This window comes from Lampris incognitus, chromosome 1 (genome assembly GCF_029633865.1).
Source record: "Lampris incognitus isolate fLamInc1 chromosome 1, fLamInc1.hap2, whole genome shotgun sequence".
NCBI classification, from domain to species: Eukaryota; Metazoa; Chordata; class Actinopteri; order Lampriformes; family Lampridae; genus Lampris; species Lampris incognitus.
The window spans coordinates 39,737,054-39,747,346 of record NC_079211.1 but is presented as its reverse complement, the minus strand read 5'-3'; positions in this window follow the sequence as shown (position 1 = coordinate 39,747,346).

The following is a 10,293-nucleotide window of genomic DNA, read 5'->3' as shown; positions in this document are numbered from 1 at the left end:
GGTCATCCTGGGTCATCATCTGTGTGGAGTTTGCATGTTCTCCCCATGTCTGCATGGGTTGCTCCAGTTTCTTCCCACAGTCCAAAGACATGCAGGTCAGGTGAATCGACCATACTAAATTGTCCCTAGGTGTGAATGTGTGTGTGTGTGTGCCCACACACATGCCGCCAGACCATCACAGTGGTCTGGCGGCCTATCCAGGGTGTCTCCCCACCTGCCGCCCAATGACTGCTGGGATAAGCTCCAGCATCCCTGCAACCCTGAGAGCAGGATAAGCAGTTTGGATAATGGATGGATGGATGGGACTCTTTCTCGGCAAAGCTATGGAGGAGGACTTTCGGTTGGCCTCAAGGAAGTTCTGGCAAACGGGTAGGGGAAGCAGGGCTTGACTCAGGCTGTGTTCAGCTGGGGAGGGGGACTGTTGACCCGGACTGGGGATGTTGTCTAGCAGTGGAAAGAACACTTTGAACACTCCTGAACCTGGCTAAGATGTCCTCAGTGGAGGAGGTAGAGTCTGAAGACTCGGGGAAAGCCCCACCCATATCCCTGGCAGAGGTCTCTGAGGTAGCTAAGAAGCTCCTCGGTGGCAAGGCACTGGGTGTGGGTGAGATTCACCCTGAGATGCTGAAGGTTCTGGTCATTGTTGGGATGTCTTGGCTGACACGCCTCTTCAATGTCACGTGTAGTTTGGGGACAATACCTGTGGAGAGGCAGACTGGGACGGTGGTTCCCATATTTATAAAAAGGGGACCGGAAGGTGTGCGCCAATTATCGGGGCATCACATTGCTCAGCCTCCCTGGGAAAGTCTACTCTAGAGTGCTGGAAAGGAGGCACCAACCGATTGACAAACCTCGGATTCAGCAGGAACAATACGGATTCCGTCCTTGCTGTGGAACAATGGACCAACTCTTTAACTTTGTCGAAGGGCTGAGTGAGGCATGGGAGTTTGACCAGCCAGTCTACATGTGTTTTGTGGACTTGGAGAAGGCGTACGACTGTGTACCCCAGGGCACTATGTGGGGGGTACTGTGGGAGTATGGGGTACTGGGGCAGTTGCTACAAGCCATCCGGTCCTTGTATAACCAAAGTAAGAGCTGTGTCCGCATTCTTGGCAAAGAGTCAAACACGTTTTCAGTGGGTGTCAGACTCGGCCAAGGTTTTCCCTTGTCTCTGATTCTGTTTGCAATATTCATGGACAGGATCTCAAGGCGCAGCCAAGGTGAGGGGTGTCCATTTTTGGAACCGCAGAATTGCATCTCTTTTCTACGCAGATGATGTGGTTTTGTTGGCTTTATCAGAACGTGACCTCCAGTGCACACTGGAGTGGGTTTGCAGCTGAGTGTGAAATGGCCGGATGAGAGTCAGCACCTCCAAGTCTGAGGCCATGGTTCTATACTGTAAAATGGTGGCTTGCTCTCTCCGGATTGGGGATGAGTTGTTGCCTCAAGTGAAGGAGTTCAAGTATCTCGGGGTCTTGTTCACAAGTGAGGGTAAGATGGAGCGGGAGATTGACAGATGGATTGGTGCAGCATCAGCAGTAATGGAGATGTTGTACCAGACCATTGTGGTGAAGAGGGAGCTGAGCCAGAAGGCAAAGCTCTTAATTTAACAGTCAATCTTCGTTCCAACCCTCACCTATAGTCATGAGCTTTGGGTTGTGACCAAAAGGGTAAGATCGCGGATACAAGCGGCTGAAATGAGTTTCCTCCGTAGGGTGTCTGGGCTCAGCCTTAGAGATAGGGTGAGGAGCTCGGACAGCCAGAGGGAGTTCGGAGTAGAGCCACCGCTCCTTCGCGTCGAAAGGAGCCAGTTGAGGTGGTCCAGACATCTAATTAGGATGCCGCATGGGCGCCTTGTTTTGGAGGTTTTCCCGGCATGGTCAACTGGGAGGAGAGACCGGGGTAGACCCAGAATTTGTTGGAGGGACTACATGTCCAATCTGGCCTGGGAACACCTTGAGATCCCCCACGAGGAGCTGGAGGGCGTTGCTGGGGAGAGGGACGTCTGGTATGCCCTACTTAGCTTGTTGCCACCGTGACCCGACCGCAGAAAAGTGACTGATGATGAATGAATGAATGAATGAAATAATGAATGAATGAATGAATTTGAACCAAAAGTGAGCGTGGTCTGAAGCAGAAGTGGTTGAAAAATGTTGACTGTTACATTTTCTATATGAATTACATTTAAAAATATTTTGTATTGTTTATGCGTTTACAAAATAAAAATGCCATAATTCAGCTAGATACATAATAACTTCATTTAATGATGAATAATGACCACTAACCCCCCCCATCCCAAATAAGTGGAGGATATTGAATTTAGAAATTAGGAATGTAGAATAAAATCCTACCGTCACTGGATCAGACTGGATTATATATCTATTCACAAACAACAAAAAAAAAGGAAATTTTCTTTTCTACAGCAATAAAAGGAGACAGAAAAAAATGTTCCCCCACAAAAGCACATTAAACCATAATAGGCAGTATGCCACCGAAGTGACGGACTTGGTTTTAACCAGGAAATGAAAATCCTATTGGAGTCATTAAATCCAGACATGAAAACATATTTCTTCCAGCGATTCTCTTTGTTATTCTCTCAGCAAGCAAGCAAAGCGGTTTTGTGTTTGTAGGTGAAGCGTTTATAATGTTGACATTGTTTTCGGTTAAATTACGAGGTTGATTACTCGAGAGGCTACTGGAGACGTGTACTTTGTACATTTTGGTTCTGTTCACGTAGAAGTGGTTTGCATAATGATGGAGATGAATTCTGCTGTGTTTGGATGAGCAGGGCAGCGACTGAGATGAGAGGAGCTTGTGCCTCTCTGCAGACAGGACTGAGCTGGCTCTCACACGGTTATCATCACGTTGTGAGGGAGAAAAATGACTGCTGCAGCTATTGTTATTATTTTTTGCTAGCAATCAATGAGATCAAAACTTTCGGAAAGGCATCTGGGTAGCGTAACGGTATTCCGTTGCCGACCAACATGGGGATCGCCGGTTCGAAGAACCAAGGTAACACGACCAAGCCGTGTTACCTCCAGCTTGGCCAGGCATCCGAACAGACACAATTGCCCATGTCTGTGGGTGGGAAGCCGGATGTGGGTATGTGTCCTGGTTGCTGCACTAGCACCTCCTCTGGTCGGTCGGGGCGCCTGTTCGTGGGGGGGGGGACTGGGGGGAATATTGTGATCTTCCCACGCGCTATGTCCCCCTGGCGAAACTCCTCACTGTCAGGTGAAAAGAAGTGGCTGGCGACTCCACATGTATCAGAGGAGGCATGTGGTAGTCTGCAGCCCTCCCCGGATCGGCAGAGGGGGTGGAGCAGCGACTGGGACGGCTCGGGAGAGTGGAGTAATTGGCCAAGTACAATTGGGGAGAAAAAAGGGGGAGGAATTTTAAAAAATCTTTAGGAAGCATAAGGTGTCTTTCATTTGGATGCCGTTTGTATGCATAATCTGTGCATGTCCAAATAACGTTTGCTATTCTTATTCCCTCTGCCTGCTTTTAGAGTACCGCGGGCCAGATCTCTAGTGCTCTGCATGAGCATCACCGAGGCAGATTCCTTGCATGTGCAAACTGAGTTGCCAGTGATTCAAACTTCAACTTGAACTATGAAACTTGAAATGACTCGTGTCCCTGTTCCTCAACAATAATACTTTTTCTAACAATTTCACCGCTGGAGTTTTTTTTTCTTTTTCTTTTTTTTTTTTAGCTTGGTGGGGTCATCCGGCTGGTGTGATGTTGACCGATGCTGATCAATGAGTGTCATATATTAGTGAGGCTGGTGCAGGGCTACCCCTGCCCTCTGCAGAGAGAGACTGTCTGATAAATCATTCAAAGGCCACATCTATTCCGGGCTCTAACCTTGTCCTATCCACTGGACACCAAGCAGCGCAGCAGTCTTTCTCTCTCACTCTCTCATGCGTGCACACACACACACACACACACACACACACACACACACACACACACACACACACACACACACACACACACACACACGCACACATACGCACACATGCACACACACACCTTCTGCCTTGTATGGATATTGTATTATCATTCTCAGCCAAGGCATAACTGCAGATTAAAAACACGGTGAGTGCGTGTGCGCATGTGTGCGTGTGTGTGTGTGCGTGTGCGTGTGCATGTGCGTGTGTGCCTTGTATTTCTATCATTCCGTGGGGAGCAGCCAGTGGTATCCATTTCCCTTTGTGGCCTGCTGCTATTTGCAGTGCATATCACATGAGCACAATGCCACACTCACTCCAAGTATGCCCCTTACACCCCCCCCCCCATCATCATCACACACACACACACACACACACACACACACACACACACACACACACACACACACACACACACACACACACACACACACAATCTCAAACATAAAGTGACCTTCACACACATGCACACACGATATTTACATACCCTTGCATGTACACACACACACATAGGCCACACACACACACACACACACACACACACACACACACACACACACACACACATGTTATTGCTAATAGGATGAGCCTGGTTGTACTTGCATACACACACACACAGATACACACAAGCAGACAAGACACTCAGGATGCTGTTTAAACTTTAAACAAATACCATCAGCATGTAGTTGAACAGTGTTCCAGCGTGCCATAAACAGACCTTCAGCACAGCCTGTTCTTCTGGTACGAAAATATACTGTGGACTGCAGTCTGTCTCTCTCTCTCTCACACACACACACACACACACACACCTCTGTTCTGTTTCATCCTGGTTTGTTCTCTACTATTCTGCACATTTGTTTGTGAATTTGTGTGTGTGTGTGTGTGTGTGTGTGTGTGTGTGTGTGTGTGTGTGTGTGTGTGTGTCTGTGTGTGTGTGTGTGTGTGTGTGTGTGTGTGTGTGTGTGTGTGTGTGTGTGTGTGTGTGTGTGTGTGTGTGTGTGTGTGTGTGCGAAGGCACATTTGCTGCCTGCTATTCCCTGCAAAGGTGCTGCAGCTGTTTATAGACACCTGCTTTAGGAGACAAACGTGGACAGAAAGTGAGAATGAAAGCGAGAAAGAAACAAAGAGAGAGAGAGCGAGAGACAGTGAGAGAGAGTGAGAGAAAGTGAGATAGCGAGTGAGAGAGAAAAAGAAAAATAAAGAACATTAATCCGTCTCAATTCAGTTTTTCTCATACAAAGTTTGCATGACATCTCTTCATGGCATTACAGCCAGTGGTGTGGTAAATGGAGCCAGCAGGGAGGCTTGTCTCTACAGTGTCACTGATGTACATGGTTGTGTGTGGGGTTGTCGGCTGCTACTCTGGTATTTCCTCACTTTGTGAAGACCTAGGCTTTAAAGGCACGCCTCCACCTCCAGCCCGCCTGGATTTTACCCTTAGCCTATCCTCGAAACCCATCAATGGGACCTGCCCCCCCTACCCCTTGTGTGCGCTCCATGCCCCAAGGCTCTAGCCCCTATCTCCCCATACATCGTGCCCCTATAGCCCCTCCCCAACACCTGCCAGTGGTTATGAGTGGTGGGGGCCTCCCTGTTTTTCTCCAAATCAGCAGCGTGTGTGAACGCTAAACAAACAGCCAGACTTAACCTTTTACACCGCGTTATGAAAACACAAGAGGTGGGGGCTGTGCAAAGACCCTGTGTGTGTGTGTGTGTTTGTGTGTGTGTGTGTGTGTGTGTGTGTGTGTGTGTGTGTGTGTGTGTGTATTTGTCTATGATTTCTCCGTGTGAGTCTTTATGCTTGTGCCCGAGTGTGTGTATAGATAGTGAGACAGGTGGACAGATAGATATACACTGGGATGTATTGTTTAGGGTCATGTTTTGGAGATGTATAAATACACTGGTACCACCAATAGATCTTATTGAATTGCATTAAAAATTAGAAAAATAGAGAGACACACACTCGTGTGTGTGTGTGTGTGTGTGTCACTGGGTTAGTCTGCCCGTCGAGAAGGCCCAAAGCATTTTTGTTTTGAATTCCTCCAAGCCAACTGTCAAAATAAAAATGCATGGGACGGCTACACTGACCCTGTCGGCAGCGGAGAGGGCAGGAGACGAGGGGGAGGAGCGTCGGAAGAGGGGTCAGGGGAACAGGACTGGACAAGGGGGATGGACAGGGCGGGAAAAGGGGAAGAGGAAGAGCGGAGGAAAACTACTGGGTTGACATGAGCCTCGCCAGTAGTCATGATGTTAATGTATAAATGCTCCTGAGACACGCAGCCCACTGAGGCTCGTGGGAAGCCGCTGGTCAAGGTTCGCGCTATTGCCAGGAGACTGGTGAAAATCCATTTGAAGCCCGCTGCAAACGCTCAAATATTTCCCAGCTTCTTTTGCTTGTAAACATGCAAGGGGTTTGATGTGTTTGGGGACGGCGTTCCATTTTCCTGGAAAATCAGAGTAAATAAAAGCCTGCTAACCGAGGCAAGGTCCCAGTGGAGCCACAGCCGTAGCGCAAAAATCACAGATCAACTTCCTACCGCCCGCTCGCTGATCTCCGGCTTTCTGATTGTTGGATTTTGACGCAGTCGAAAGAGAATACAAAAAGTTGTTTTGGCCTTTTCCTACTGCCAAACGTTTACGAGGAACACCCAAGCAGCAGACGCTCCGGCTTTGTGTTACAAAATAACAGTTTGGTTTTCAAGTCAAATTTGAAATTCAAAATTCAAAAAGAAAATTTCAAAAGAGAGATGTAAAAGATGAAAGAAAAAAAACCCCACATCCAACACAATTAGGAAGACCTGTACACTGACTACCACTGTTTACTGTACTAATGCAGGTACTTGATGTATTTAACTGTGTATACATAAAGCGCCACTCATATCTATGTCTCTGTTAGCGACGGGCGTTGGTAAACATCGGATCACAAAGAGCCACGCATATCTATAGCTCTGACAGCGACTCCTAGAGGATACATTCTGAGTCTCATCACCAGCCAGTCAGACTAGCTTGGTCTAGTCAGAAAGGTACGAACTGAGGAAGCCTCTTGGATGAGAGGTGAAACATCTTCATGGATATATACCAAGTCCAGTTGCACTTGATTCAACTCCTTTGGATAACCATGACCTGGATGAATGAGAACATTCACAGACACATAAAGATAAATATGACAAAATATTTAAAAAAGTTTTTTTCTGCTTCTCTCCTTCTCATCTTGCTGTTTTTTTCTATTAATTTCATTTTTAGCATAATCACTAGCATCACGTAGGTGTTTATGCATACTCAATAATCCAGGTTAGAAAATCCCAGTTGAATCAGTTGATCTGGACACAGTGTTTACTGACAGATACGTTTCACCACTCGTCTAAGTGACCTCTTCAGTCTCAACTGGCTGCAGGTATCCCCACCCTTATAAACGATACAGTGGCATAACCACTGAAACCAAAGATCGGTTTCATATGCAAATATGGGCGTGAGCATTAACTAGAGTTTCGATGGCGATGTGTACTATTCACAGAGGATTTGGGAATGTTTGCCCATCCTTGATAGGGAGGAACGCTGATCTGAACGGGGAGTCAAAGAGACCATCTATGTGAAGAGGGAATGACCATCCTTTAACTGAGGGGGGAGGAGGGGGTCTAAGAGTACATCTGTCGCCATCTTACATTGCTGTGATGTTAACGGAGCAATGTTAATGGTCACACCCATAATTACATATGAAACTGATCGTTGGTTTCGGTCGTTATGCAGTTGTATTGTTTATAAGGGTGGGGATCCCTGCGGTCAGTTGAGACTGAAGAGGCCACTTAGATGAGTGAAGAAACGTATCTGTCAAAAACATTTCTGAAAATAATGTGCAATCAACACTGGTTCAGAGTTGAACATGAGACCATGATGCACTGGAAAGCAGAACGGTGCTGAAAAAAAGAGCATTTTTGCTCTGTCAGTACACCCTCGGAAGAACTGAGGTTAAAAAAAATTGCCACCAGGGAATAAGCAATTAAAGAAAGGAGTCGTCGCAAGAGGCTGTTTGTTTGTTCCATTCATTGCGTTGAGTTGTGAACTGATTCAACTTTCTTTGACAACACAGTAAAAAACTGAGTGTTAACTTAACTCCGAGAGTGTACAAATGGATCCCTTTGGGTCCATTTGTACACTCTCAGAGTTAAATTAACACTCAGGAAGTTAAATTAACACTCAGGATTTTATTGTGTAGCATCACATACTTGTTAGGTTTTTCTAAAACACACTGCCATTGACCTTTTCTCCTGTTTTTTGCTTCCCTACATTGCAGGTCACTCGAGACAAAAACCCCAAAGTAAAACAAAGTGCAAAGTCATTCCCGGCCTGACGTGTCTCTCATCGCACTCACGATTTACCATGTTTAAAAGCTGGATGCATACCTCCATATCTATTCTCTAAAATGCCATTTCACTTCCTCCTGCATGGTAAGCCAAAGGAGGGTGGATGGATTATCTTAAATTCCTTTGAATTGAACATCCCTGAGACTAGAGAAGCATGCTTACCACCACCGGTCAGTGGTGCTATCTTTGACTGGTCTGGAGTATCTGTGTACCCATGCCTACTACTGCGGTCAGGCATCCATGCTCCAATACAACATGGTTAGGAGTAACAGGTTGTACCGGGCAGCTGTGAATATGAAACGACCAGAATCAGAATCAGATTTATTGGCCAAGTAGAAGAAACATACAAGGTATTTGTCTTGGTATGTGGTATGTTGGTGCAAGAGGGAAAAATTAACAGTAAATAGTAAAGACAAAAATTAAAAAGAATAATAAATAAAATATATATACAAGGGGGCAGCACGGTGGCACAGTGGTTACCGTGGTCGCCTCACAGCAAGAAGGTCCTGGGTTTGACCCCCAGGGTTGTCCAACCTTGGGGGTCATCCCAGGTCGTCCTCCTCTGTGTGGAGTTTACATATTTTCCCTGTGTCTGCGTGGGTTTCTTCTGGGTGGTCCAGTTTCCTCCCACAGTCCAAAGACATGTAGGTCAGGTGAATTGGCTGTCCCTAGATGTGTGATGGATTGGCGGCCTGTCCAGGTTATGTCCCTGCCTACCGCCCAATGACTGCTGGGATAGGCTCCAGCATCCCATGACCCGAATTCGGATAAGTAGGTTGGATAATGGATGGATGGATATATATGTATAAACTTAGCACAAAAAGTAAGGAAATTTGTGTTTGGTAGATTATTTCTTTGTTGTAACAATGCTTCTTGGCAATAAATCTGATATCAGGTACCTGATTGTCAGCACCTGGGGTACCAGAAGCTCAAAACAAGAGTCAACAGCAACAGCAAAATAAGCTGTTTGGCATTGGCAGAGAAGATTTGGCAAATTTTTCATTGGCACAACCCACATACTCAGCTCTGCTGCTCATCCCACAAATGCATGTTCCTTACAAATGTGGCGCCATTTAAAAGGGAAATAAACAGGCTTTCCAACGGTATAAGATTTATTGCCAAGACGCATTGTTACAACAAAGAAATAATCTACCAAACACAAATGTCCTTACTTTTTTTGCTAAGTATATATATATATATATATATATATATATATATATATATATATATATATATACACACACACAAACCCCAATTCCAATGAAGTTGGGACGTTGTGTAAAACATGAATAAAAACAGAATACAATGATTTGCAAATCCTTTTCGACCTATATTCAATTGAATACACTACAAAGACAATATATTTAATGTTCAAACTGATAAACTTTATTGTTTTTTGCAAATATTCACTCATTTTGAATTTGATGCCTGCAACACGTTCCAAAGAAGCTGGGACAGGGGCAACAAAAGACTGGGAAAGTTGAGGAATGCTCAAAAAACACCTGTTTGGAACATTCCACAGGTGAACAGGTTAATTGGAAAGAGGTGAGTGTCATGATTGGGTATAAAAGGAGCATCCCCGAAAAGCTCAGTCGTTCACAAGCAAGGATGGGGCGAGGTTCACCACTTGGTGAACAACTGTGTGAGCAAATAGTCCAACAGTTTAAGAACAATGTTTCTCAACGTACAATTGCAAGGAATTTGGGGATTTCATCATCTCAAGTCCATAATATCATCAAAAGATTCAGAGAATCCAGAGAAATCTCTGCACGTAAGCGGCAAGGCCGAAAGCCAACATTGAATGCCCGTGACCTTCGATCCCTCAGGTGGCACTGCATTAAAAACCGACATCATTCTGTAAAGGATATTACGACGTGGGCTCAGGAACACTTGGGAAAACCATCGTCAGTTAACACAGTTCGTCGCTACGTCTACAAGTGCAAGTTAAAACTCTACCATGCAAAGTGAAAGCCATATATCAA